The 23573-nt window shown below is 32.3% G+C and overlaps 1 protein-coding gene across 1 annotated transcript in view; it reads right to left on the minus strand.

Moving 5' to 3' along the window:
- Positions 1-23573, minus strand: part of LOC145289182 (cilia- and flagella-associated protein 337-like) — a 1233457-nt gene that overhangs the window by 33085 nt on the left and 1176799 nt on the right. The window lies entirely within an intron of this gene.

Here is a 23573-nt window from a genome sequence, read left to right on the forward strand (position 1 = left end):
TATATAGCATTCAATGTTTGCTTGAGCAGAGGGCTACTACTAAGAGTTGGGATGCATTTGTCTAGTTTTTGACAAAATGTCACAAAAAAGAGGGTGTGGTGAAAGATCAGTCTTATCAAACATTGACTTAGTGTCACATTTAGCCACCATAACAAAATCGCTTGATAAATAATCCACTTAAAACCCATATATTAAATATGGAGTTGGGAGATAAAAAATTTTATGTAAAAAAAAAAAAAAAAAAAAAAAAAAAATGAAAATATTTACATTGACAGATTGAATATGTTTCTCTCTAAGTAATCCTACCTAAATTCTAAGTGAAGTTCTTGATTAAACTCTCGCACAACGTGTAACCAATTCTTTTATTGGTTTATTTTTATTATTACTAAATAATAGTCAGCAGTTACTGCAACATTATCATAATAATAATAATAAGCAAATGTATGGAAACAAACATTTGAATCATAGTCACATGATTAAAACCTCATCTGACCCTTCTGAAATAAAAAGTTTGTTAACCCTTGATTTAGAATAATAAAACATGTTAATGAGTAAAAAAAAAATATGTACATTATAATAATGTAATTATATATTTGTTCTTGTTTTAAAGAGGGACGTCTAATCAATACTGCTCTTTGATCAGGAATGTGTATGTATATAATATATTAACTTTATATACCCGACATTACCAGGTTATGGTTTAATCACATACTATTTAAGTTATCAAATATCCTAACTTGTTACAATTTTCCTATAAGTGGAAAAGTGTTGGATTTATGGAAGCATAAAACATATCTTCATTTATGAAAATCAAACGGGAAATAACTCTCATAGCTTAAATAAAGCTTACCTCCATTTTTAAATACAACTATCGGCAAATAAATTAAAAATAAATTAAATCTTACTAATAACCATTAATAACATAAAGGTTATCAAAATAGATTTTTTTAATGTAATATGTAAATGAGGTTACTTCATGTAGATTTCCTTTGTGTCTACAGAAATCATGCTGGAATAAATGTGTATAAAAGTCTGTTTTCAATATAAAAATAAATTTGTAAAAAAATGTATCTTTTGTACATATTAATCAAGTTGTAAGCAGAAGGGAATACGACTTCATTATAATATATACATATGTGTGTGTATATGTGTGTGTGCATATATTGTAATGGATAAACAATGTATATTATTATATATGATAGCTGTCAACAAAGTCCATATACTAACATGATTGACGACTCAGATCTGCCATGGGGAGGCACCCCTGCTCCATCCATAATAGTGAAGGGTGTATATTATACCATAAGAAAACTATATAATATGAAGATAAGGATATTTCTACTGGCATATGCGACATCCTGGATTATTGTGCTAAAATAATTCAAACGAAACCACAACATTTGACAATTGTTTCTTTTTTTCAGCGAGTTGTAGCTTTTAGTCTATACTAGCAGGTGGCCCAGTCGTAAAATATGCATATTTATATTTTAATTCATACAGAAACTGAGACATTTGCATGCGAGTATTGTTTTTTTTTCTAAACAGTTCAGTTCACTTATAAAGTAAAAAAAAATAAAAAAAATACTCTAGCTGAGATCAAAAACCAAAACCTAAAGACAGTAAGTCAAGTATGATAACTAGACCAGCGTAATGCAATCTTAAAAAGGTTTTTTCAAACTACTTATTCTTAGCATAAGTAATCTCTAACGTGAACTATTCAGGCATGCACATTCAGGGAAACAGCAAACACATCAAAATCTGATCACTCTCACATACCAATTTTTCCTACTTCCGTTCTGACTTATTACAGATTGAAAGTAAGTGATTTATTTGTGATACGATTATTAGAAGATTGCTTTATAGAGGTAAAAAATTTTCTATCAGGTTTTTGGTTTTTTATCAGTTTCTTTCCCCTACAGGGATTACATTAATCACGACTGAGGAATTCTGTCTACCCCCGTATGATTACCCTCTGCAATATCAGTTAGAGGTTAAAAAGTTTTACATTTTGCCAAAGGGTGACCTGAAACTGTGCAAGGCCAGGTGGTTCATGTCTTTGAGGCATTATGTAACATAGCCGTTACGCTCGAACAGTGTTCATTACAATCCAGGCCTCTCTTGCCCCTCACATCATCTGACACCGTCAAAAAGGAATAAACAAACAAAAACAAAAAAATCTTACTCTGCCTTTTCTTTCTTTTTAAAACAAGGCATTTATTATCCTTTGTTTTTGCCCCGCTCAACATGAGCTTAAAAATCTCTCACTTCTGCTCCACTACACGACGGCCATAGACAGCCATTTCTTACACATCCATCCTTTATGACCGTCACCTTCAGTGCTGACTTTGTTTCCTCCCCGACCATGTGATGTCCTTTTTTTTTTCCTTCAAACACAAGCCCACGCACACTTGCCAATTTACATAAACATTCAAATGTTGCTCCTGCTGCTAATACAATCGCTTACCATCCAACTTTCAGTTGCTGCTGCTATTTTCATACCTGTTCATACCTGTTACAATTATACATACCTGCATTGTTTAGATTAGCTTATATCTGACAATATATGTATCACTAATGGAGGTTTGGTATCTGATTGTCTAAAGTAGGGGTCGGCAACTCATGCGACCTCACAGGTTGGTTCGTGTTATAATGTCAAATCGTGAGCCAGGCAGAGGCCATTAATGGAAAATTGCATTTGCAGACTTCTATCAACTTAAATATTTAAAATCATAATGAAAATAAACATTGAGAAATCAGAAAAGAAAAAGAAAAATTTAAATTAAAAAAAACACCGAACAAAAATTAGTTTTCCTCAAGGATCATCAAAATATTTCATAGTGAAAAAAAATCAACTGAATTAAAATGGATGAAATTATGATGTGTATGTTTGAAACTGTTATTGAAAATTGTATCACAAACGAACCACACACACAAATGAAACACATATATCCATGCATACGAGTACAAATAGTTGCAAACATACACACTTACATACGTAAGCAGATGGTAACATCTACACATTCATGAAGCATGTATGTATAATGCACATATGTTTAACTGTCTTTAGATTTCTGCTATCTCATATGTCAGTTTCTCCCTGGCTTTTTTCTCTCTATCATTCCTTTCACTTCTGTAATCTTCTGATGTAGCCAAGGGTCATAACAGCGGTTCTTTTGTTGAATTCTGAAAGCCTCATCTCTCATAAAAATAGTCATTGATAATCAGGCTCGTGGGCCGATCAAAATGCCTTTGCAAGCCGGATCCGAACTGTGTGCCATAGATTGCTGACACTTGGTCTAAAACTATACTATTACTTTTATTAATTGTACTATTTACCCATGTTCAATTCAGGAAGGAGCTGGTGCAGTATCAGTTCAGTTGTTTTAACACCATCCAACCAAGCATTACCTCCTTTTTTTCAGCATGAGATTGTAGTTTAGTATCTGTTCTGTTGTCATGAGACCATCATACCAGGCATTAACCACTTCTTTTTGGATGTGGTGTAGTATATGTTCTTTTGTCATGATACCATCTTGCAAAAAATATGTGATTGGAGCGAAGATATGCTGATTCGAGAGGAGGAGGAGGAGGCCATGACTTATTTTTGATGTTTCGGAATTTTTTAAATGAAATATAATTTGGTTTATTTAGATTACTGTTCTCGTCTTGAATTTTATTGTTACAATGCAAGGACTTATGGTGTAATGGATATAAGTGTTAAGTTATAATCAGTTCTAAGTAGCAGTTTTTTGCAGGTTGAAAGTTTAATCTTCAATGTGGGTGATACTAAGAATACAATTACGAATTATTTAATACTTTTGCCTGGTTGTGGCTGACAGAACAAGAGCCTTAAATAAAGGGTTCCATTTAAAATTTTGTAAAGCTCTAAAGTTCAATAAGATGTTTCTGAAGAGGGTCAGGGATTCCATCGGCCAAAACGTTGTGCGAATAAAATTAAAGATGAGAACAAGTCTGTACTTTTGATGGTGATGAATTATTAGAACAGTTACCAGTGATCCACAAAAAATATTGTAGAACTTGTTGAAAACATTAGTGTTTCAAACGTGACTATGTCTTGTTATTTCAAAGTAAAGAAACTGAGAAAAATGGGTTCTACATGAACTTAATGAAGTCCAGAAACCGAGTCATTTTTTAGTTTATTCATGACCTACCCCTCAGGTTACCGTAGCAAAGCTTCGATAAGACGGATATGAAATTGGATGGCATCGCTCATATTCCTCCAATTTTTTTTACCGACATATTATCACCCATTTTTTAAGCATTATCAGCAGCAAAAGTTTATCAAATAAAGACAGCATTACTATTGACCACTTTAGATAAAGATTTCTATATATCTGCGGAAGCTTGTCATTATTCGATCAATGGAAAACGTTTATTGATTTTGATTCTATTTATCATCTATTCATGTAGTATCGCATTTGCATCGAAAACAATAAAGTGTAATGTGTGTGTGTGTGTGTGTGCAGAAGCATAACTTGCTTAGATGATCAGCTTCAGAGTCGACATTTTGTTCACAGATGCACGTCGATAACACACAAAAAGTGATGTAGATGGGGATACTGACAGTAACCAGGCGGCATTCTAAGAAAGCAATTATTGAGGCAAATGATAATCTCATTTTGTTAATGATGATGAAGCTCATTTTCATCACAATGGGTTGAGTTTGTTGTGGGGAAACCTCAAATTTAAGAACAGGCGTTACTTTCAAAGCCACTCACTTGAGAGAATTCAGACAACAAGATGTTCACTGTTCTAAGTTTTTTTTTTGTTGTTTTTTTTTTTTACATGGGGGTCACAACTTATCAAGGCCCGAAGGCCACTCAGGGATAAGGGTTATTGCGTGTACAGTAATCAATGAGATAGTATTGTAGTAATCATTAGTATTGGAGATTTGATAGAGTGTCTTACTTAAGGGGGCGGTTTGTCAGGAGTTTGTTTATGTTGGACTTGAAGACGTCCAAGTTGTAGTCAGGTGGGAAACAGGCAAGCAGCAGAGAGTTCCACTGGCGTGCAGTTCTAAGAAAGAAGCTTTGCTCATGGAATCTACGTTTGGATTTAGGGACAGATAAAGAGTGGGGAAAATTATTGACAGTAGTTTCAGTCAGACGGGTGTTTCTCGTGAAAGATTGGCGAGGGGGGGACAAGGGATTGGAGCTCAGACGAGCACCTGCCATGGAAATAGCAATAAAACAAAGACAGGCTCACAACGTCTCTTCTGTGGGAGAGAGGTTGCAGGGAAGAGAAAAGGGCATCCCCCACTAAACCACAAAGTCTATTTTGTACTCTGTCAAGGCAGGATAGGCTGTTTTTAGCAGTTCCTGCCCAGATATGGCAGCAGTACTCCATCCTTGGACGTACTTGGCTTTTATACAGATAGAGAATTGCATCAGTAGTGAGATATCTTCTGGAGCGGTAGAAGGATCCCACCATTCTCCCAGCGTCCCTGGCAACAGATTTGATGTACGTGTTCCATTTCAGATCAGGAGTAAAGGTCAAACCCAGAAGCTTGTCAAAACATGGAGCCTCTCCAAGAAGAGAGCCATCCATTTCAATTGATGCCAGATGGGGATCAGAGCGTTGATGATGTAAAGATAGAAGCTTGGTTTTGGATGCATTAAAAGTCACCAGCCACCTCTTCCCCCATTGTACCATGTGGTCAAGATCAGAGGAGAGAGAATTAGAGAGAAGTTTGTCATTTACAGCCTTTGATGTGTTGCCGTAGATGGTCGTGTCATCAGCATAGATGTCAACAAATGATTTAAGTATGTGTTTTGGGAGATCATTGATGGAGATCAGGAAGAGTGTTGGGCCCAGGATGGACCCCTGGGGGACTTCAGCATTAATACTGTGGGCCTCTGATTTCTGCCCATCAACCACTACTCTTATGAACCTATCAGAGAGAAATGATTTAATGATTGAGAAAACATTTCCAGTAATACCGTAGATGGAAATCTTGTGAAGTAGGCCCTTATGCCATACCTTATCGAAAGCCTTCGATATGTCAAGAGCAATTGCCCTGGAAAGGAAACCTTTGTCAAGAGATTCACTAATCCTATGTGATATAACCGTTAGCACGTCTGCTGTAGATCTTGCAGAACGGAAACCATATTGCATGTTACTAAGAAGGTCGTTTCTGTTGAGGTGGTTGACTACTTCTTTATTTAATATGGATTCCAACAACTTACTCATGACACACAGGAGACTTATTGGTCTGTACTGAGAGGGAGACGACTTTTCACCTGAATTCTTAAATACAGGGCATACTGATGAGGTTTTCCAGGGTGTTGGAAAGCACTTCTCCTTAAGGCAACGCTTAAACAGTTTTGTAAGTATGGGAGCAAGTTCTGGTTGGAGCTTTTCCAGCACTATAACTGGAATGCCTTTAGGGCTAGTTGCTTTACTGGAATCAAGATTCTTGATTAGCTTGGCGACCTCACGCAGATATTTGTATGTTACCTAGCGTGTTGTCTGTTATAGGAGGAAATACAGGGAGTTGATGGTCATTGTCGCATAGGGTAGAATTAGCTGCAAAGTTCTTGGCAGATAGTCTGGCCTTGTCTGATGCTGACGAGATGACCTCAGGTCCATTGATGATAGTTGGGATAGAACGCACACTTCTGTTCAAGATCCTGTTTGCTATTTGCCAGAACTGGTAGGAACCAAGCCGCTGCTCAGCTACTTTGGATTTAACATACTGAGCATATAGCTCTCTTGCATGTTTTATTACTCTTTTACAGTGATTGCTGGCAGTCCTGAAAGCAGCTTTAGTCTCGGTACATCTATTACGTTGATAGCTATGGAAAAAGTGATTTCTGTGCGCGATGGCAGCAGCACATTCAGGGGAGAACCATGGCTGGCTGTTAGGTTTTTGCTGGAATTTTTTGGATGGTATGAATCAGTCTATGCCTACAATTAACCATTCGGTCAGGTCTGATACTATAGAGGACACATCCTTTTTAAACATGGAATGCAGAGGTGGGTCAGATATGAATGTACGGAAGCTATCCCAGTCAGCCATAGAGTATCGATATACAGTACAGTGGAGAGGTACGTCTGAAGACTTATTACATTTCATTTTTATCTTAACTGCTACAACAGAGTGGTCAGAGGATCCCAGAGGAGATAGAATGGAACATGAACACAGCTCAGTGGAAGTTGTGAGGAAAAGGTCTAGAAGGCTTGCATATTGACCGGGTGTATCGGGCACACGGGTGGGTTCGTGAACAATCTGAGTGAGGTCATAGGCAATGGCAAAATCATGACAAAACCTCTCCTCGTCATCGGTTTTATTTGAGTGGGTCAGCCATTCCACATTATGGACATTGAAGTCACCGCAAATGTGAATGTTAGCCGAAGGATGAGCAGACAGATGTGGTCAATTTTCTCAGAGATGCTCTTAAAGATAGTAACCCCACTGTTATGGGGGTGATAGAGAGCAAATATAAATGCAGTGGTGTAAGCTAGTGCAACCCGAAAGCACATATAAGGTAAATTAGAGTCTTCTCTGGAGATATCTCTACCACATGGAAAGCTATCTTTGATGTAGGCACATATTCCATGCCCATGGCGATCTTGGGGGTCAGATTTAGATGTTAAGTTAGAGTAACCTTTAATTATGAATTCGTCTAGAGAAGTGGTTGGCCCTATGCCAGTTTCAATTAGAAAGAATATGTCCGGTTTCATCTCCAGTAATTGTGTTTCAACCTCTGGAAGGTTGGAATGTAGACCCCTGATGTTGGGGAAGGAGACCTGGTAGTAGGGGTCTACATTGGTGGATGGGGTTCTAGGTTTATTTGTGTTTCTTTTTTGGAGATTTGTCATGATTGAGATTTTGGGGTTTGTGGAGCAGGTCGGTAGACTTGGTTGGAGCAGGACAGAGAGGGAAAATAAGAGAAAAAGACAAGAATTTTTTTTTTTTTTTTGTGGCACATGAACAGGTAAAGCTGTAACAATTACCCACTAGTATGGCATCGAGAGGTTCTACCAGAAACTACTGTATGGTCCAGAATCCATTCACCAAATGGCAATACAGCAGCCCCGGTACTTTGCACCTGCTGATAGGACAGCCTCCTTAGTGGTTAATCCAAGGTTCAGGTCCCTGACTATAAGGCGGGTAACGTCAGCCCAGATGAAACGTTTACCTCCAGCACCCTTACTAGTGACATGACCACAAGGATAGACATAGAAACAGAAATTTTCCGACATCTCAGGCTACTGTTCACAAAGTACTACCGACCTGGAAAGGAGCTTTTTCTTCACCCTTTGTCAGAAAAATCACTCATTGGAAATGAGGACTGAAAGACAGAAAAGGAGAAGCGAGAGTTACAAGAGCTGCCGATAACACATCCACATTAGACCTCTTCAAAATTGACCTTTTTCTTCAAACATATGGAAACTGATATTATTCCCATTCTCCAAGGTCTAAATTAGCTAAATATACCAGTTATTGTGATCTTAGACCTTGGCTATGCCTGTCTCAAGAGCCATGTAATTTTATTGTTGACGTTTTTCAAAAATGCTGCAAAATATGGGATATTATGTCCTTATTTTCATTGTAGCTTTCCAGAGGTTGATGCTATAGCATTGAAAGTGGTACCAAATGAAAGCTAATCCACATGCATTGAAACCTAACAAATTTAGAAATTGTAAACGTTGTAAATCTGTGTTCACTGTTCTAAGTGAAACGTGTTTTTGAAAGAAATTTAAAAGAACGTTTTGAACTCTAGAATGGTTTCATGAGAAGGCATCAATGAATATTGAATTCAACATTATTTTTGGAATTAATAAAAAAAGTAATAAAATATATTATTCAGTAAAAATGCATAACAATGTAGCACCAAGTATATAATAATAGACATTTTCTTATGTCTTGCACAAAGCAGCACTCATAAAGTAAGTCTACAATATTGGCTGTCTATCAAAAAAAAAAAAATATATATATAATAATTTCAAGATTATGGGGGGGGGGAGGTTGAAGCATAAAATCGATGTTGTTTTTATATTTAATGTTTTATTTTTTATATTTTAAGCGGTCTTGATTACAAAAAGTAGCAAAATAAAAAAGAAAGATGTTGAAAAAATATATATAGCAGGGTGACCCAACGTTGCCCAGGACTGAATGAGTATTAACAAATGTTCCATACTATACTATTATTGTTATCAAAATCAATGAAATAGCCCATTTTTCAATTAAATCGATTAATTTCCTGCTCTAGTTGGTGACCCACTGCGGTGCACTTGGAGAAAACTTCACAAGCCTTCTCGCAGTAACTTAGTTCACAATGCATTGTAGTCTACATTGTACTGTAGAGAACCTACTGTAGATTTTATAAAATTATTTATAAAGTTTAAAATTTACAATTAAAGTTTAAAATTCAAAAGTCAAGTATCATGGTTCAATTGTGCTCTAAACAGAAACATTCATTTCGAAGGTGCACTTGTCATATCAAAGAAGCTACTGTTGATTTTATATTTGAAACCTTTCGACTTGTGTGGTAATAAAACTTCTCACATGCATTTGTGATGTTAGGCTGTGTTAGGTGTTAACTTTGGTCAAAATCGCCTGTTCCTCCTTCCATCAAATTATTTTGATTGTCGATTATCCATACTTATCAAAGACATTCCAATACAAAACATTTCTAAGAACACTGCCAAGCACATAAAGTATGTTTATGTGAAATTTCATAAAAATCGGCTCAGCTGTTTTTGAGTCCATAGAGAATGAACTCACGCACACACAAAGTTCCTTATATATATATATATATATATATATATATATATATATATATATATATATATATATATATATATTTGTTGTTTGTTTATTTATTTACAAGTAGGCTGTCTGGCGTGACCTGATCATAAAATATGCTTAAATATAATATTTCAATTCATGCAGATTTCATTTTTATTATTATATAGCCAATACTCTGTTGATTATTATATTGTGCCCAATATATATTAGTAATTGCAAAAGTAAAAAAAAGAAAAATATGTGTACATATATTTATATATGATTTGGGGTACCATCAGCTAAAATCGAAATTACAACAAGTAGTTCTCCAACCTTATTTGTTACCATCTAATCTAAGTCTATACACATCCAAAAAAGTTAAAATATAACCTTGTTAAAGATATAAATGTATATTTGTGTATGCATAGAAATAGCATAGTTTTTAGACTTACATGTGACAAGTTTCAATTTTCACCCTTTAGTACTCATGTTACCAATTAAAAATAAAATCGAATTTGTTCCACTGGTCTAAATTCCCTGCTTATCAAGTCTGTAGACCAAAAATTGACTGATTAGTTTGATAGAGACTGTTCTTACAGACAGACAACAATCATAGCCATTCATCACATTTCTATTTGAAATAACACCTTAATTGAAAAATGTGCAGATTACTCTGATACACTTTATTTTAGTCCAGGCAATTATTTAAGAGGCTCTGTCCATCATCCTGTTTTTCATAACGAAGTTTGAAACCAAAATTTTGGTAATGTTTGGTATTTTGGGCAATAAAGTCTAACATGATCTTTCATCATAACTGTATGAAATACTTTTCTTCGGTCATTTGATCTATTTTCACGATTGTTTTTATGATAGCAAAATGTTTGCATTTTGCTATAAACAGCAGATGTGCTCATTGAATTAGCAAATCTATGGATGGAGGCTTCATTTCTAGGGCAATTGCTCTTGACATATCAAAGGCCTTTGAAAGGGTATGCCATAAAGGTCTATGCCACAAGATCTCTAGCTACAGTGTAGCTGGAAATGTTTTCGCGATTATCAAATCATTTCTCTCTGAAAGGTTCATAAAAGTAGTGATTGATGGGCAGAAAGAAGCTCACAGTATTAATGCTGGAGTCAATAATCTCCTAAATAACATCCTAAGATCATTCGTAGACATTTATGCAGACGACACTACCATCTATGGCAACACTTTAAAAGCTGTAAATGACCAAATTCTCTTGGATTCTCTCTCTTCTGATTTTAAGCATGTGGTATAATGGGGAAAGAGGTGGCTGGTTAATTTTAATGCATCTAAAACCAAGCTTCTATCTTTCCCTTATCAACGCTCTGATCCCTGTCTGGCATTAATTGAAATGAATGGCTCTCGTCTTGGGAAGACTCCATGTTTTGACAAGCTTCTTGGTCTGACCTTTACTCCTGATCTGAAATGAAATACATACATCAAATTCGTTGCTCAGGTGGCTGGAAAAATGGTGAGATCATTCTATTTCTTCAGTAGATATCAGACTGCTGATGCAATTTACTACCTATGTAAGAGCCAAGTATGTCCAAGGATGGAGTACTGTTGCCACATCTTGGCAAGAGCTGCTGTAAGCACCTTAACCTTCCTTTACAGAGTTCAAAATAGTCTTTGTAGCCTAGTGCTCTTTTCTCTTCCCTGCAATCTCTTTCCCACAGAAGAGATATTGCAAACCTGTCTCTGCTTTATCGTTATTTTCTTGGCAAGCGCTCGTCTGAGCTCCAAATCTATGGTCCTCCCTCGCCAAACTTTAACGAAAAACACTCGTCAACTGAAACCACTATCAACAATTTTCCCCATTATTTATCTGTGCCTAAACCTAAATATAGATTCCATGAACAACGCTTCTTTTTTAGAACTGCACACCTTTGGAATTCTCTTCCATTTCTATGCTTTCCAGCTGACTATAATATGTTTATCTTCAAGTCCAACATAAACAAGTTCTTGATGAGCTTTCCTCTGAAGTAATCCAATTTACCAAATTTCCACTACTAACGATTACTATGATATTGTTCCATTGACTATTGTACATTCATTAACCCTTATCCTTGAATGACCTCCAGACCTTGATAAATAGTGACTCTTTTGTAAAAAAAAAAAAAAAAAAAAAAAAAGTTCGTTCTTTCCTCAGTCCACATGAAATCATTGTCATAAACATTGTTAACAAGACATGTTGGATGCATTCTAAGAACTTGGCGGCCATTTTTTTTCCAGGCAAGTTAGTTCGTTTGTCGCAGTTAATATTGAAATAGCATTTTCATTGCTAATAAACAGATTAAATAGAATTTTTATTGGTGATATGTTTTGAAAATTATTTCGTTCATTTTCTTAAGTTTGCATTTTTGTTGCCCTGTCATGCTTACAGTCGAAATATCACTGTTGTTCATCTGTCGCACAAATTTGAATATTTTTGTTAGCCTGTAATAGTTAAGTTTCAAATATTTTCATTGCTAACACACAGACTAAATGGTCATATCTCTTTCCACTTGATCCAAGGTCAAGCAATTGAATAAAAAAAGACCAATCATAAATAAAACGTTGCAAATGAGCCAATTTCTCTTCCTTCAGAGAAACCAACAAATTCAATAATTTGATCAACTGCCCAACCATTTAGAAGGATTTTATTTTTATTTGTTTGTTTAAATATTTTTTCAGGTCATCAACTCTAGTGTGTATGCACTAAATAACGCCAGATGAGCAGAGGAAAGCCTGCTCAGTTTATTGTCGAGTAACTTCTTTGGAATACCAGGTGCTGTAAGTTTGGAAGTGAATGTAAAAAATCTCTTTCTTTAAAGAAATAATGGGGAAAAATATGAATTCATCTAAACTTCCCCCTAATTACAATAGTGGAGTAAACGACACTCTACAGCTTTGGTAAAATAATTTAGTCATAGAAAAGGAAAATCCCAAATAAAACAAGTTCTTTTTATGCTCATCCAAGGGTTGCTTCCAGTCATCTTGGATTTCTCCTTTCCATTAAATTTTAGCACTGATGTTGGGTCAGAACAAATGCGGTTAGTGATTGTGCAACCCTTACTTCAGTATAAACTTCATTGTTCAGAAAATGGTCACTCAGTCCAGCAGTCATATATATGACCAGGATGTATATGTGACTGGAGACTGCTTTTGAATTTAATATTCCTTTGACACTTCCTCTTTCGGAGGAAGGTGGTTCAACCACCTAGGGTGAATGCCACTGGCATACATACTATAAATCAGGCCCATTATTTGAGTAGTCCCTTATGTATTAGTGGCAAAGTGACATTTTGGAAGTGGATAGAAATAAAATAAAAAAATCTATGTTTACAATTTTAACAGTTTTTCCTTCAACTTAATTTGTAAAATAACTATTCCATACCACCATTTAATAAAATCAGTTGAGAGACAAACTTAATATTGAAAATCACCTCCTATCCTCATCATCATCATTGGTGTAATGTCCATTTTACATACGAGAATATTTTCGTACTCTTTCACTCAAATCCATCCTTGTCACTTCCCCTAATGCTTTCCTTGGCCTTCCTTTACCAACTGATCTTGCTACCTCAACTGTTCTTTTTTTACTGCTTTTTTTTTACCCCAAACATTGCACAGTGCCACTTGGATGTAAAGGGCTACTATTTGGGACCAAATTTACAGGATACTATGTAGGGAGTTGAGCAGCAAGATATCTTCACATTACACTTGAACTTCTGCATATTAGTAGTCAAGGAAGCAGGGACCAGGGAGAGAATTCCAAAGTCTAGCAGTTTCTAGCATGAAACTAATTAAGTAGAAATCTTCTAGTGTAAGAGTGAACCAAAAGATTAGTTGGCCAAAACGAGGTGAGACAACAACAACTATGGAAGGCAATAATTACTGAGGATACAGTTCAGAGATTCAACATTCCTATCCTGATGAAGGCCAGAGGAATAGTTGGGTGAAACGTCATGAAACAACAATTATGAAGATGAGGATAATAGTCCGCAAATAAATAAAATATACAAATTACTCATCTCAAAGAATTCCAATAGGCACAGAGATGTAACATTTCGGCAATGGGACAGAGGTTGGAGCTTGGTTGACAGTGCGGGACCTATTAAGTTGGAGACTCTTTTTTTGAACATTGTCTGCGAGTGAACAACTAATAGCAGATGCACCAGCTCAAATGTGACAACAATACTTTATGTATGGGTGAATGGTGGCTTTTAGAGGTACAGGATACTCTCAGGCATAAGTAACTTTCTAGCATGGTAGAGAGAGCCCACCTTTTTCGCAGCAGCCTTGGCAATGTCCTTGATGTATTTGTTCCATTGTATGTTCCCTGTGAACGTTAAACCAAGGAGTTTAAACTAAGAGTTTCAGGTAGTGTATCATTAGGCATGGCTATCAGTGATTGAAAAGGTTCCTTGTAATTGTTAAAGGAAACAAGCTTAGTCTTGGCAGCATTGAATGTTACCATCCATTTTTGTCCCCACTCCACTACAGACTGGAGGTCTTCCTTTAAGGTTTCAGCCATTTCCTTAGATTTGTGTTAATTTATTTTCCTCTCATGTCCGTTATAGTGTATAGTGTCATCAGCAAATATACCAATCTCGGGGACAATTTTACCAGGAAGTTTATGAATATGAGGAATAATAAAGATCTAAAGATCGTCCCCTGTGACACACCCGCATTTATATCATGCTGTTATCTCCTAACTCCAAAACTAGCATACACTCCTTTAATATGATCAAACCAACAAAGTTCTACATACATCTCTCTATACTACTGTCCAGCGTTAATGTTTCTTCTGAGATCACCAAATCTAAGCCTGTTTTTAAAACTTACATTACCCTTCTATTATATCATTCTCTCCATGCAACGCATGTCCTCAACCTTCACAGGCCAGGTTTCACTGTCATACATCATTACACTGCACACGTATGCCTGATAGACTTCTGATGTATTCAAAACAAAACGATTTCTATGTTGGCAAAGTCATTTTGCGAACTGGTTCTATTCAAGACATCAGCACAGATTAAGAAGTTCATGTTGGACAAACAAGGGCAAGTATCATGGATTGAATGTCAAAAGTGCGTACATAAAAGCATCATCTGATTCTTGTTTTATTAAATTTAAAATCAACAAACGTTACTACAAATATATTTTTTAATTTTTGAGATGATGATTGATAATTTGGATTATTCGGACTATTATTCTCATCTTGAGTGTTATTCTAAATGTTTCGGCTGGACCCATGGCATAAGTAAGACTTAGTTCTCAGTGACACTCTTCTGGGGGTTGAAGATTCAAGGATACTCAAAATACAATTGCAACTTACTTATTTTTACCTGTTCATGGCTGATGAAACAAGAACATGCTACTCTCGTGAATTAAATGAAGGGTTCTGTTTGAAATTCTGTTCAGATTCTCGAGTTCAAAAAGACACACCTAAATAAGACCAGAGATAAAATAAGACAAAATAAATAGAACCCGAAATGAGAACAGCCGTTTGGATCATCCAAATGAATACAAGTTACTGCAATTATATTTTATAATTGGGTTAAGGATTGTAGTCACTTGAACGCTGTTTATTGTGTATTTTCACGTTACAACACTTAGTGCATGAAGTATGATGTACACACATCACTGCTCTAGCAGTATCAGAATTTTTGTAGGAATTTTTGACACCCCTAACACGAAACTGCGAATACAATATAAAAATCTCGTAATTTCTCTGTTAAAAGTGGGTTATTTATTTTCTTTATGGATTATACTTCCAAAATAAACTATTACAGTTGTTTTAAAAGTAATAAAAATATTTTTATTTTTTTTTTAAAACAGTAATGAATTTTCCGAACTCAATATTTTTCAATTTTTAAACTCAATATTTTTAAATTTTTAAATTTTAAAAATCTATCAAAATTTTTCTATTGATTCTATTTTTACGATATTTTCAGGGTCAATGTGAAATTTTATGTTCTTTCCAATAAACCGAATATAATATTTTAGACAAACGTTTTTTTTAAATTCACGCCCCCCCATTTTCACGCCCCCCCATTTTCACGCCCCCCCCATTTTGAAATGTCTATTAAAAAGTAAATAATTAATTTATGTTTAATAGGTTTATATATCACAAATTGAAGAGAAAAGGTCAATAAATAATATATTCAAATTTAAAACAAAAAAAAAAATCAGTTTTTTAGAAATTTACCTGTAAAGTCCGAAGTTTAAAACCTTATTTTATAAGAACACATTTTTTCTTTTTGTCTTTTTTTTTTTTTTTTTAATGAAACCTTGGTCCTTGCTCCTTTAATTGAAAAAAAAATTAGGGCTTGAATTACATTTTTCGAGGAGTTATAAGCTTAGAAAGATAGGGGGTCGAATAATTTACGCCTCTCATTTTGAAATGTCTATTAAAAAGTAAATAATTAATTTATGTTTAATAGGTTTATATATCACAAATTGAAGAGAAAAGGTCAATAAATAATATATTCAAATTTAAAACAAAAAAAAAAATCAGTTTTTTAGAAATTTACCTGTAAAGTCCGAAGTTTAAAACCTTTTTAAAAAAAAAAAAACACATTGTTTTGTTTTTTGTTTTTTTTTAAATAAAACCTTGGTCCTTACTCCTTTAATTGAAAAAAAAAATTAGGGCTTGAATTACATTTTTCGAGGAGTTATAAGCTTGGAAAGATGGAGTGGAATTATTCACTATTTTCACGAAATTTCTGACACTGCTATCACTGCTCCCATTCAAACTTTCCCAGCTTTTTTTCTGACACACACACACATTTTCGCTTTTATATTTATAGCTGACCCCCCTCCCCCTGGTTTAGCTAATATATGACGTGAGTAAATTTTCTGTAAATGCAAACAGCGGACTTTATTTTGTAAACAAAATAAACCGGTAATAATTTATGTTGAATTTGTTCTGTTATTGTTCAATCTGGCAAAGAAATGAAACTTTATTTGCCTCCCCCCTGGCAAGCAAAAGGACCCAAATATGTGTAATGTTATTTTTATGTGTTTTATGACGTAAAATTGAAACAATTAATGGCAAAAACCGGGGAAAGAAATGCAAGAAAGGGTGTTAAGAGATCATTTGTAGGTGTTTAGGGCCCAAGAAAAAGTGAAAAAATAAAAAGGAAAAAAATGAAGGTAGTCCTGCATAATTTGACCTGAATTATCGTGAATTCCCGTCAAGCATTGATCGGGCGAGACCAGCAATCATCGGTGCCGCAGAGTACAGGAAAAAAACAAAACGAACTGGGATGAATACAAATGAAGAAAAAAAAAAAAAAAACTCCAAGAAAACTTACCATGTAAAATGCAATTATGTTTATGGCATTTTATTTTGTTTTTATTATTTTTGTTTGTTTTATGCATTAAAATCAAAGAAACAAAACAAACATGAAAAAGTACAATTGGGGGGGGGAACCAGAAAACTGACCGTGTATAATTAAAAGATGTTTAATAGATTTTAGTTATAATGTTTTTCTATTATTGGTTTGTTTTATGCAAAAAAAGTATTTTTTAACCGTATAATTGTTATGTGTAAGCATAACGGTTTGTTATGTGTATTGTTTTGTTTTCTTTTTTGTATTGTTTTCTTTGTTGTCGCTTTTTATCAATTGGAATGTCGTCTGGTTCCATATCGATAGCGTAATAGTTATTGGGATTATGAAACTACCAGAAATTCTATGTATAGAAATAAATAATGAATGAATAACTAATCCGAAAATAAGAAGTCAGCTCTCCCTCCTAGTATCATGTATAAAATCACTGCAAACATAATAGAAGGAAAAATACAGTAAATAAAATATATAAATCGAGTAATCGTTTGAACATTTGAAGAACGCTAGGGGCTGACTGTTAGTTTGTTGTAAAACCTGGAATCCAAGGTTAGTTCGTTTCGTTTAAGTAACCCTTAAACTCGCAGCCCCCCCCAAAAAAAAAGGGTGAAAAAAATAATGAAAAAAAAGGAAAAAAAAAAGTAACCCTTCGACCCCCCCCTCAAAGGAAAAAAAAAAGAAAAAGAAGGAAAAAAAAAGAAAAAAAAAGAAAAAAAAGGAAAAAAAGGAAATAAAAGATCTGGTATAAGTAACCCATGGAATAGATGAAATCTAAAGTTGCATTCTACCCGACGGTTAAATGCCATTCCATTTTTTGGTACTCCTGCAGTATTTTACCTACCGATTTCACGATCTTAGCCGAGCGTTGACGAACGCTTTCGGCGTTAACGCCGACGAAAGCCGAGAATTCGGAGCTACGGTGCAAGAACGCTAAAAGTATGTGAATAGCAACAACATTACAAGGAAAAGATATTACACACACACAACAAAATGGATAAAATTAATTAAAAAAATTTGAATAAAATAAATCACAAACACTTACTGTAAGTTTTTTTAAAGTAAAATAAATTTATTTTGTTGAATATATTTTTTTTTTTGGTTCATTTTATTTTCCGATAGCTTTTTTTTTGGGGGGGGGGTAAGCAACAGTAATAAACACTTCAATGTTTTTTTTTGTTTGTTTTTAACAAAACGTTATTAAACAGTAACAACAATGTTTTTTTTTTCAGTAATGTTTGTAGGGGGGGGGACAACAATTACTGTTTATCTTTAGTTCCGACTGGAAGATTTTCTACTGACTGTAGAGGCAAAGTAGGGAGCAAAGGGTTTTCAGAGGATGTGGAAAGAAGCTCCTTCCCAACCGGGTAGCCTTCCGCGATTTGATATCGCTAAATTAAATAGCTGAAATGAAAGGCTGTGTATTTTTACTTTGAACAATAAAATAACTGAAATGAAACGCTGTGTGTAATTTCAATGAAAATTATTCGTCTGCTGAGTGCTGCGCGTTCGTTTGAAGCGCCCTGATTGGCTGATAGAGTATCGTACCGCTCGCCATGTTCCGGCGTTTTCCGACGGATGTCGATCAACGCTCGGCTAAGATCGTGAAATCGGTGGGTAAAATACTGCAGGAGTACCCATTTTTTTTAAGCAACTAAGAACTCAAACGGTGTTTCCTCGTAAATTCCCCTGTGGACGTATCTGCAACAGTGTTAAGTGGTCGCGGGGGGGTATGCATGTAATAGAGAGAAAAGATTTTACCACTTCCATTGATTCTTACAGGTTTTTGCAGTGAACTCTCACCAGAAAAAATAGAGGAATGTACGGTTATCGAGGAAGTGTAAATGTAATAGGCTTATAGCACACCTCAGATAATGTGCTGCAGTTTGTGCACAGTACATTTGCATGAAATGTCTTGAGTTTTAATCCTATTGAGGTCAAATTCAGAGGGAAAAAATTACTTCATTTTATTTACATATATAGAAGAAAAAAGAAGAGATAGCATGGTCATTATATTCAATTAATACGTAAATATAATGACTTGTGTTGCTTCATATCATATTCTGTTATTTAATATCATGTTCTATTATTTAATATCATGTTCTGGTATTTAATATCATGTTCTATTATTTAATATCATGTTCTATTATTTAATATCATGTTCTATTATTTAATATCATGTTCTGGTATTTAATATCATGTTCTGTTATTTAATATCATGTTCTGTTATTTAATATCATGTTCTGTTATTTAATATCATGTTCTGTTATTTAATATCATGTTCTGTTATTTAATATCATGTTTTGTTATTTAATATCACGTTCTATTATTTAATATCATGTTCTGTTATTTAATATCATGTTCTGTTATTTAATATCATATTCTGTTATTTAATATCATATTCTGTTATCTAATATCATGTTCTATTATTTAATATCATGTTCTATTATTTAATATCATGTTCTATTATTTAATATCATGTTCTGTTATTTAATATCATGTTCTGTTATTTAATATCATGTTTTGTTATTTAATATCATGTTCTATTATTTAATATCATGTTCTATTATTTAATATCATGTTTTGTTATTTAATATCATGTTTTGTTATTTAATATGATATTCTATTATTAAATATCATGTTCTATTATTTAATATCATGTTCTGTTATTTAATATCATGTTCTATTATTTAATATCATGTTCTATTATTTAATATCATGTTCTGTTATTTAATATCATGTTCTATTATTTAATATCATATTCTATTATTTAATATCATGTTCTATTATTTAATATCATGTTCTATTATTTAATATCATGTTCTGTTATTTAATATCATGTTCTATTATTTAATATCATGTTCTATTATTTAATATCATGTTCTATTATTTAATATCATGTTCTGTTATTTAATATGATATTCTATTATTTAATATCATATTCTGTTATTTAATATCATGTTCTATTATTTAATATCATGTTCTATTATTTAATATCATGTTCTATTATTTAATATCATGTTCTATTATTTAATATCATGTTCTGTTATTTAATATCATGTTCTGTTATTTAATATCATGTTCTATTATTTAATATCATGTTCTATTATTTAATATCACGTTCTGTTATTTAATATCATGTTCTATTATTTAATATCATGTTCTGTTATTTAATATCATATTCTGTTATTTAATATCATGTTCTATTATTTAATATCATGTTCTATTATTTAATATCATGTTCTATTGTTTAATATCATGTTCTGTTATTTAATATCATGTTCTGTTATTTAATATGATATTCTATTATTTAATATCATGTTCTGTTATTTAATATCATGTTCTATTATTTAATATCATGTTCTGGTATTTAATATCATGTTCTGTTATTTAATATGATATTCTATTATTTAATATCATGTTCTATTATTTAATATCATGTTCTATTATTTAATATCATGTTCTGTTATTTAATATCATGTTCTGTTATTTAATATCATGTTCTATTATTTAATATCATGTTCTATTATTTAATATCATGTTCTGGTATTTAATATCATGTTCTATTATTTAATATCATGTTCTATTATTTAATATCATGTTCTGGTATTTAATATCATGTTCTGTTATTTAATATCATGTTCTGTTATTTAATATCATGTTCTGTTATTTAATATCATGTTCTGTTATTTAATATCATGTTTTGTTATTTAATATCACGTTCTATTATTTAATATCATGTTCTGTTATTTAATATCATGTTCTGTTATTTAATATCATATTCTGTTATTTAATATCATATTCTGTTATCTAATATCATGTTCTATTATTTAATATCATGTTCTATTATTTAATATCATGTTCTATTATTTAATATCATGTTCTGTTATTTAATATCATGTTCTGTTATTTAATATCATGTTTTGTTATTTAATATCATGTTCTATTATTTAATATCATGTTCTATTATTTAATATCATGTTTTGTTATTTAATATCATGTTTTGTTATTTAATATGATATTCTATTATTAAATATCATGTTCTATTATTTAATATCATGTTCTGTTATTTAATATCATGTTCTATTATTTAATATCATGTTCTATTATTTAATATCATGTTCTGTTATTTAATATCATGTTCTATTATTTAATATCATATTCTATTATTTAATATCATGTTCTATTATTTAATATCATGTTCTATTATTTAATATCATGTTCTATTATTTAATATCATGTTCTGTTATTTAATATCATGTTCTATTATTTAATATCATGTTCTATTATTTAATATCATGTTCTATTATTTAATATCATGTTCTGTTGTTTAATATGATATTCTATTATTTAATATCATATTCTGTTATTTAATATCATGTTCTATTATTTAATATCATGTTCTATTATTTAATATCATGTTCTATTATTTAATATCATGTTCTATTATTTAATATCATGTTCTGTTATTTAATATCATGTTCTGTTATTTAATATCATGTTCTATTATTTAATATCATGTTCTATTATTTAATATCACGTTCTGTTATTTAATATCATGTTCTATTATTTAATATCATGTTCTGTTATTTAATATCATATTCTGTTATTTAATATCATGTTCTATTATTTAATATCATGTTCTATTATTTAATATCATGTTCTATTGTTTAATATCATGTTCTGTTATTTAATATCATGTTCTGTTATTTAATATGATATTCTATTATTTAATATCATGTTCTGTTATTTAATATCATGTTCTATTATTTAATATCATGTTCTGTTATTTAATATGATATTCTATTATTTAATATCATATTCTGTTATTTAATATCATGTTCTATTATTTAATATCATGTTCTATTATTTAATATCATGTTCTGGTATTTAATATCATGTTCTGTTATTTAATATGATATTCTATTATTTAATATCATGTTCTATTATTTAATATCATGTTCTATTATTTAATATCATGTTCTGTTATTTAATATCATGTTCTGTTATTTAATATCATGTTCTATTATTTAATATCATGTTCTATTATTTAATATCATGTTCTATTATTTAATATCATGTTCTATTATTTAATATCATGTTCTGTTATTTAATATCATGTTCTGTTATTTAATATCATGTTTTGTTATTTAATATGATATTCTATTATTAAATATCATGTTCTATTATTTAATATCATGTTCTGTTATTTAATATCATGTTTTGTTATTTAATATGATATTCTATTATTAAATATCATGTTCTATTATTTAATATCATGTTTTGTTATTTAATATCATGTTCTCTTATATAATATCACGTTCTGTTATTTAATATCATGTTCTGTTATTTAATATCATATTCTATTATTTAATATCATATTCTATTATTTAATATCATGCTCTATTATTTAATATCATGCTCTATTATTTAATATCATGTTCGTATCAAATGATATTTCAAGTCTGGTTACAGTCATACTGACATAAAATCTCCATTTAGTTATTTTTATTATGAAAGTTAAGAACTACCATTATAGACCATGAAGACACAAAATATGCTATACTTTGTGGTTTTACGATAAGGAGGATGTGTATAAAAATTCAAGAACAAAGATTCGGTTCGTTCAACTTTGGCTCAAGTGGAATGGAAAATTTCCATTGATCTGTGCAACAGAAAGATTTCTTAGAAGAAAAGGTTATTGGAAATTGGCTGAGTAAAGAATTAAAGAGATTTATAGAAGCAAATCAGCAGAAAAGGTTTGCTTACTATTGCCAATGGAATAGTGGATTGAAAACAAAGAAGGATGAACAGGCATATATGGACGGAGATAGAGAGATGAAGGATGTACTCATACAGATGGATAAATATCGGTTTAGTTCATTGTTTTGTAGCATCCAATCTTTTTTTTGAGTTATTTAAAGCGGAATCCAGTAATTTTAGAAAAAACAAATTTTATGCTTCAAGTTTTTTATATCTTCAAATATTTATTCATGATGTTTGGTTTGGTTGTTTTGTACAGGAAAATTGTTGTTTTTGTTTTTGATTTTTCAGAACATGATGGAGTTTTGCAAAGGAAAAGTTAAAAACCAATAACATCAATGTTTGATCTGTATTAGGTCAGGAAGCCAGTATTTTCAGACAGCCCCAGCTGATAGTGCAGCTCCACAACAGATAAAAAAAAATGTGACTAAATAGATTGATAAAGAAAGCGAACCGAGATAAAGATGCAGTATCTGTTCTCTCTTCAGTCAGTGAAGGAGAAATCTTTCTAAATTGAGGCAATTTTCATTTTTGTCACAATCCAGAATGCCCCTTTTGGGTAAACTGGATTATTATAACTCTGCCCTTGTGTGAAGGCAAGTAAATAGGGACTGAAGTTCATAGTTTTTTGTTCTGTTGTTGTTATCAAGGCCAAAAAAGACTTAATGGTTTGTGTCAGGTAGATGGTGAAATAAGCAACTTG

Source organism: Euprymna scolopes, chromosome 2 (assembly GCF_053919585.1).
Source record: "Euprymna scolopes isolate OS-2025 chromosome 2, ASM5391958v1, whole genome shotgun sequence".
NCBI lineage: Eukaryota > Metazoa > Mollusca > Cephalopoda > Sepiida > Sepiolidae > Euprymna > Euprymna scolopes.